The sequence below is a fragment of the Ranitomeya imitator genome, chromosome 2 (assembly GCF_032444005.1).
Source record: "Ranitomeya imitator isolate aRanImi1 chromosome 2, aRanImi1.pri, whole genome shotgun sequence".
NCBI lineage: Eukaryota > Metazoa > Chordata > Amphibia > Anura > Dendrobatidae > Ranitomeya > Ranitomeya imitator.
The window spans coordinates 234,758,908-234,765,524 of record NC_091283.1 but is presented as its reverse complement, the minus strand read 5'-3'; positions in this window follow the sequence as shown (position 1 = coordinate 234,765,524).

Here is a 6,617-nt window from a genome sequence, read left to right as displayed (position 1 = left end):
TTCATGTGCGCTCCCCTCTCTCTTTGTTTCGATGCTCAAGAATTAGCGCTTCTAATAGATGCTCCATTTGTCGTGCGGCTGAGGACTAGTCTTATTAGTGTTGGTAGGGGCCAATATCCATGGATTCACAGCTTTTTCATATCAGCCCTTAGCTGTCTGTTTTGCCTTAGCTGGTTATTAAAAATGGAGGGGGCCCCAATTGATTTTTGGGTGAGTCCACCCATTTTTTTAATAACCAGCAAAGAAAAAGCAGACAGCTGTTGACTGATTAATAGGCTGAAAAGGTAAATCTTTATTGTACCCTTCCCAGCATAATGAGACAAGCTCACAGCCAATGTGGTCTCGAACTTTCGTGCTGTAAAATGGGGGTAGTAAGCGGTAAAGGTGAAAAATGGAACAAAAAGGGGATAAGCAGGACAACAGCCCTGAAAACAAATGTGGATAGTAAGATCACTTAATATAACAGAGAATAAAAAGCAATAATAATAATCTTGAAAAAAGAGGCATAGGTCCAAATGTAGGAGGAGGTGTAGTAGGTGGATGAGCTTGAGGCGAATGTGGCGATGAAGGTGGAAGAGGCAGGGGACGAGGTATCCAACAGTTTTGTTTCTTTTTGGGGGGGGGTTCTTATTAATTTTTTTTTTTTTTAGGGACAGCACTTAAAAGAACATAGTATAAAATAAAATAAAAAAGAGCAATGTAGATACAGTAGTCGGATGTCCTAGTGGAGGAGGAGGAGGTGGTGTAGGTGGACTAGCAGTAGGTGGACATTGCAATGTAGGTGGAAGAGGCAGGCCTGATGGTATCCAACATTATTTTTGTGGATTTTATTTCTCTTCCTTTTTGGTAAGGCCCCAAAATAAAACAAATGGCAAATAAAATATAACAATGTTTGGGTGCAGATGGTACATTTGTCTGGGCAGCCAAAGGTACAGACAAGTCCTGTGGACTCCACTCCTGGTTTCTTTTAATGAATGCAAGAGTGCCCACGTTGGCTTTGGACAGGTGGATGCACCTATGTGTGATTATATCCCCTGCTGTGATAAACACACGTTCCAACATTACACTTGCCACGGGGCATGCCAGCACTTCCAAGTCAAAAAGTACAAGCCTAGGCCATGTGTCCTGTTTGGAAACCAAGAAGTTAAATGGGCAGACCCATCACTTAGTACATGCAGACGTGTGGACATTGACATGTACTCTTTCACCATGTGGTTATAAAGCTGGCACCTGGTTGTATAGACCGTATCAGATGGTGATGCTGTGGCATGCTGATGAATCTTTTTTCACATTTTAGCCATGCTAACCCTCCCTTCCAAGGTGGTGCCCCAGCTGCGTTGGCGACTTCTTCCTCCACTGCCTTGTTTTTCTTCTGTCAGGTGGGAATGCCGTCAGTAGTGCCCCTACCAGCATGTGCTTGTATTCACACATTTTGCCATCCCGCTCCAGTGACGGAAGTAATAATGGTACTTTGTCTTTGCAGCAGGGATCCAGCAGGGTGGCCACCCAGTAATCAGTAGGGGTATGATCTGGGCAACTCTGCGGTTGTTGCGCAGGCACAGCAGACTGTATTGGCTGATCCCATCCTCTCTCTGTTGGAGTCCCTCAAGGCTCTGTCCTGGGGCCCCTACTTTTTTCCCCATCTATACCCTTGACCTAGGACAACTCAAAGTCCCATAGCTTCCAGTACCACCTGTATGCTGATGACACTCAGATCTACCTCTCTCGCCCAGATGTCACCTCTCTGCTGTCCAGAATCCCGAAGTGTCTATCAGCCATATCCTCCTTCTTCACCTCTCGCTTCCTAAAACTCAATGTAGACAATACCGAACTCTTCATCTTTCCTCCATCTCGTGTATCCCCTTACCTGATCTATCTATTATGCTATTATGGTAAGCGGCATCACGCTCTCTCCCACACCTGAAATCCACTGCCTCGCGTTATCTCTCGACTCTGCCCTGTCCATCAAACCGCACGTCCAAACTCTTGCCACCTCATGTCGCCTCCAACTCAAACATATTGCCAGAATCCGTCTCTTCATCTGCCCTCAATCTACTAAAACGCTTGTGCATGCCCTCATCATCTCTCGCCTCGACTACTGCAACATCCTCCTCTGTGGCCTCCCCGCTCTCTTGCACCACTCCAGTCTGACCTCAACTCTGCTGCTCGGCTAATCCACCTCTCTCCTCCCCTTTGCAAATCCCTCCACTGGCTCCCAATTCCCCAACGAATCCAGTTCAAACTACTAACACTGATCTACAAAGCCATCCACAGCCTGTCCCCTCCCTATATCTCTGAACTATTCTCCCAATATCTTCCCTCACGTAATCTCCGATCCTCCCAAGACCTCCTACTCTCCTCCAGACTTATTCGTTCCTCGCACAACCGCCTTCAAGATTTCTCCCCAATATCCCCCGTCCTCTGGAATTCCACGCCTCAACACGTCCGATTATCCACCACCCTCGGATCCTTCAGACGGAACCTGAAAACCCATCTCTTCAGGAAAGCTTACAGCCTGCAATAACCATTCTGCCGCCTCACCAACACCGGAGCTCCTGCACCCCCGACCTTCTGTCTCTTCCCCATTATCCCATAGAATGTAAGTCCGCAAGGACAGGGTCCTCTCCCCTCTGTACCGGTCTGTCATTGTAAATGATATCTATGACCCGGTATGTAACCCCTTTCTCATGTACAGCACCATGGAATTAATGATGCTATATAAAGAACTCATGCCAGGCTGCCCAGAGGCAAAGACAAACTGTCCTCTGTGGGAGATGTATGGTCTATGTCCTCCCTGCCATGCTCCAGTGATAACCGTGAGTGTTGTTCCACAGAGCGACTCGCCCGTGCGTGCTGCAGGTAAAACTCCAGTATTGCTTCTGCTCGCACAGCCTCTACAGCGTATTCAACTTTTGAGTTCCACCTTGTTGATATGTCACATATGAGGCGCTGAGCGAGAAGGCAGAAGTGATGCTGCAGCGCAGACCGTCGAGCAGCTGCAGGGTGTGAACGCCATAATCGTGCACAGACTACCTCTCACATATGGGTAATTTTTAAGAAAGATTTGCACCACTAAAGTTGACACATGTGCCAGGCAAGGGATGTGGTCAAACCAGCTAGGCCTAGAGCTGCTACCAGATTTTGCCCGTTATCGCACACCACCAGGCCTGCATTTAGGTCCAGCGGTACCAACCACTCATCAGTCTCGTTTTTGCCTTGTCCACAGCTCTTGCGCAGTATGGAACTTGTCCCCCAAAATGATGAGTTTGAGAACAGCCTACTGTCTTTTCCCCCTGGCTGTGTTGAAGTTGCAGGTGCTAGTCTTACTGCTAGGTGATGGAGTAAGCGGAGTAGGCCACATGTGCAGAACAATGTCCAACAATAGATGTAGGACATGCGCTAGAACGCCTTCCTCCTCTGTCCCAGCTGCCACATTTATCCAGTGTGCAGATTGGGAGATGTAACGTCCCTGCCCATACTTACTGGTCTACGTATCGGTAGTTATCTGGACCTTGCCACTGATGGCGTTTCACAGTGCACACCTGATTTTGGTTGCAACATGTGTGTGCTGGGCAGGGATGGCCAACTTGAAACATTAGTGGTGGATGAGAACCACGTACTTCGCAACAGCCACCACCATCATTTTTTTTTAAATGGTTTTTCTCCATCAGCTGGAATGGCAGTGTTTCAAAGGCCAGGAATTGGTAAATGCTGTTATTCAGGACCAGGGCCTGTGGGCGGGTAGTGGGGTATTTCCTCTTTCTCTATGGGGTTTGGGTGATGGAGAGATGAACACTTCCATGGGACAGGGTGGAGATGCTCGGTGACACTGCTGGTGGTGGTTCTGTCACATCTTGTCTTTGCGGGTAGGCTGTTGTTCGTGAGCTGGATGAAGAGGTCAAGACCGCAGCAGAAGAGGGAGCAGGAGGAAAGCTCACATCTGTCATGTTTTTTAAGGTGTCTACTCTACTGCAGCTCGTACTTGGAACTCAGATGCAGGTGGTGCTCAGGTTGAGAAAATGTTAAAAAAAAAAAATAAAAAAAAAAAATCAGAGGAGACTGCTTCATGACTTTGGGCTGATACTGCTTGGCTGATTTGCAAGGGGGTAAGGTGGTAGAAAGATGCCCACGGTCCTCAGGTGAAAACTCTGCGCTTTCAGCAGTGGACCCAGTGGAAGGAACTGCAGGTGCTCTCAGCCATCCAATCTAACACCGTCTGCACATGTTCTTGCCTCACTATCCATCCAGCGGTGCTCGCGCCTACCGTAGGATATGGTGCACAACATCCCATGGACTGCATGCACCAGAGGAACGTGTTTCATGTAGACACGTAACGGGCCAGATCAACTATGTCACCTCCACCACGACCTTCATTTGATGCTCTCCTCATGTCACTCCCCCAACAATAATTCCCAGTAGAGAAGAGGCTGAATAAGGGCAGACTGAACCATGCTTCATTACTGGCAGCATGCATCAGGTTATTACAGCATGCTGCACAAGGGTGGGAAATAAACAGTATACGGTAATTGTCTAAATTTTTCTATTAAAAAAAAAATAATTAAATTTTAAAATTTGAGAATCATTAGTGGTTGATACCCTTTTAAAGGAGAAGTGTAACAAAGACCGGAGGAGACGCCGGCTGCAATCATTATCAGGCTCGGTATAGGAGGAGGCTTACAGCAGTGGATACATAAAGTGCTGCCGTCCGAGAACGGGTGATTTGTTCTCACTTCTCATTGGTGTACTAGCCCAGTTTTTATTAATCTTACAGGACCATTTCCAGTTTCCATATTACAGAATTGCATCTTTATAAATGTCGCACTGATGGGCCGTATGGCGTCCAATGTTTTCTGCTCACACCCATCTGATCTCAGTCACATTGCAGCTGAATACAGATCTGCCCGGCCTGATAGAAGAACATTGCTCCGAGGGCAGGCCGACATTTACAGGATTGCCCTCACCTGATTTTTATGCTAACAAAAGTGAGACACAATGTGAAGAGTCACATATTATACAGAACTGGCCATAAATAAGACAAGTGACGCAGAACTATCACTGTGGGAGGGGGAAACAGTTGTGGACAGAAATATTGTAGCAGCTCATAGATGAGGAGGGTGAGGTTTTATTTTCCTGAGATTTAGGTCTGATCCAGGAGGTCTGAGGAGAACGAAAAATCCATACGACACATTCTTTCCAGCTCTGTCACAGGTCGTCAGAATTTTGTAAACCATTAGTACAGAAAAATAAAAATGTGAATATTGCCTAACATTCCAGAGATACATTATTCCTCTGGAAAATGTCACAGCCAGTCCCATCAGTGGTGGCAGCAGAAGTCAGACCCTCAGAGAAAACCAGCTTATGTCTTTTAATGAAAAAACAATTATGGACTTAAAAAAAAAAAAAAAAAAACATACAGGTAGTCCGGCTGTATGGGCTACATGGCAGTGCGGGTCCGGTCTACTGGTGAGGACGTCCCTACAGATAGTTTCCCCCATAACCTGCAATGTGTGAACTCAGCCTGATACAGATCCAACTGCGTTACCCTCCACTAATGTCACCCCGCGATTAAGAATTATAGAAATGAAGATTCAACTCATAGCTGTCAAACAAGTTTATTACAAGTCAAATAGTTAGAAATAAAAAAGAGAGATATAAATATATGCATACATACAACTGAATAATAAAGAGTTTTAGAAATCAAAACAATTAAGAGGAGCGCGGGAGACAGAATAAAATCGAGAAAATGGAGGTTTTGTTTTTTTGTTTTTTAAGTAATTCTACTCATCTATCTGACATTATCAGACGCCCACAGTGTCCTCACATGGATTGTGGGGGCACCGCCATGCCACTTGGTGAAGAGAAGTCCAGTGATGAGATGACATCTGCAGGGAGGTCACTACTCCGGGGACACAGGATGGGGAAAAGCCACAATACCGAGAATAAAACAGAAAAAATCATGCAGAAAAGTGGATACAAGTAGTGGCTGACACCAGTGGCCACCGGGCTAATACTGACAGCACAGAATAAAGCCCGGGATCTGGAGACATTATCACGCAGTTTCGCTCCCAGAGGTCATAGGTCAGTCATCAACCTGACGTCATGTGCGCCCAATAATATTAATGAGAAAGTTTTATGTAAGAAAAACAAACAAAAAAAACAGGACCGACTCACCATCAGGCAGATATTCTCATGTTAAGTAATATCAATCCCTCAGATCTCCATCATCATTCATCCCCTCCCCTGTTCGCCCCCTCACATGTAGCACTATACATCCCTACACACCCCCCACCGCAAGTGACATCACACACTGACCTGCACAGTACGTGACATCAGCCCCCCCACACCATGCAGACCCATGCAAATAACATCAGCCCCACTCTGCAGGTAGACCCCCCTGCACACAGATCCCCCACGCATGCAACATGACCCCCTTCCCAACAGAGACTCCAGCCCCGCTAGCAAGGAACATGACCCCCTTCCCACAGAGACCCCCAGCATGCAGTCACCCTTCCCCAGGCAGGCCCCTCCAGCACGCAGTCCCAGGCAAGCAACATCTCCCCTTCTCCCCAGGCAGACACCCTCTCCTGCATGCAGCCCCATGCAAGCATCACCCCATT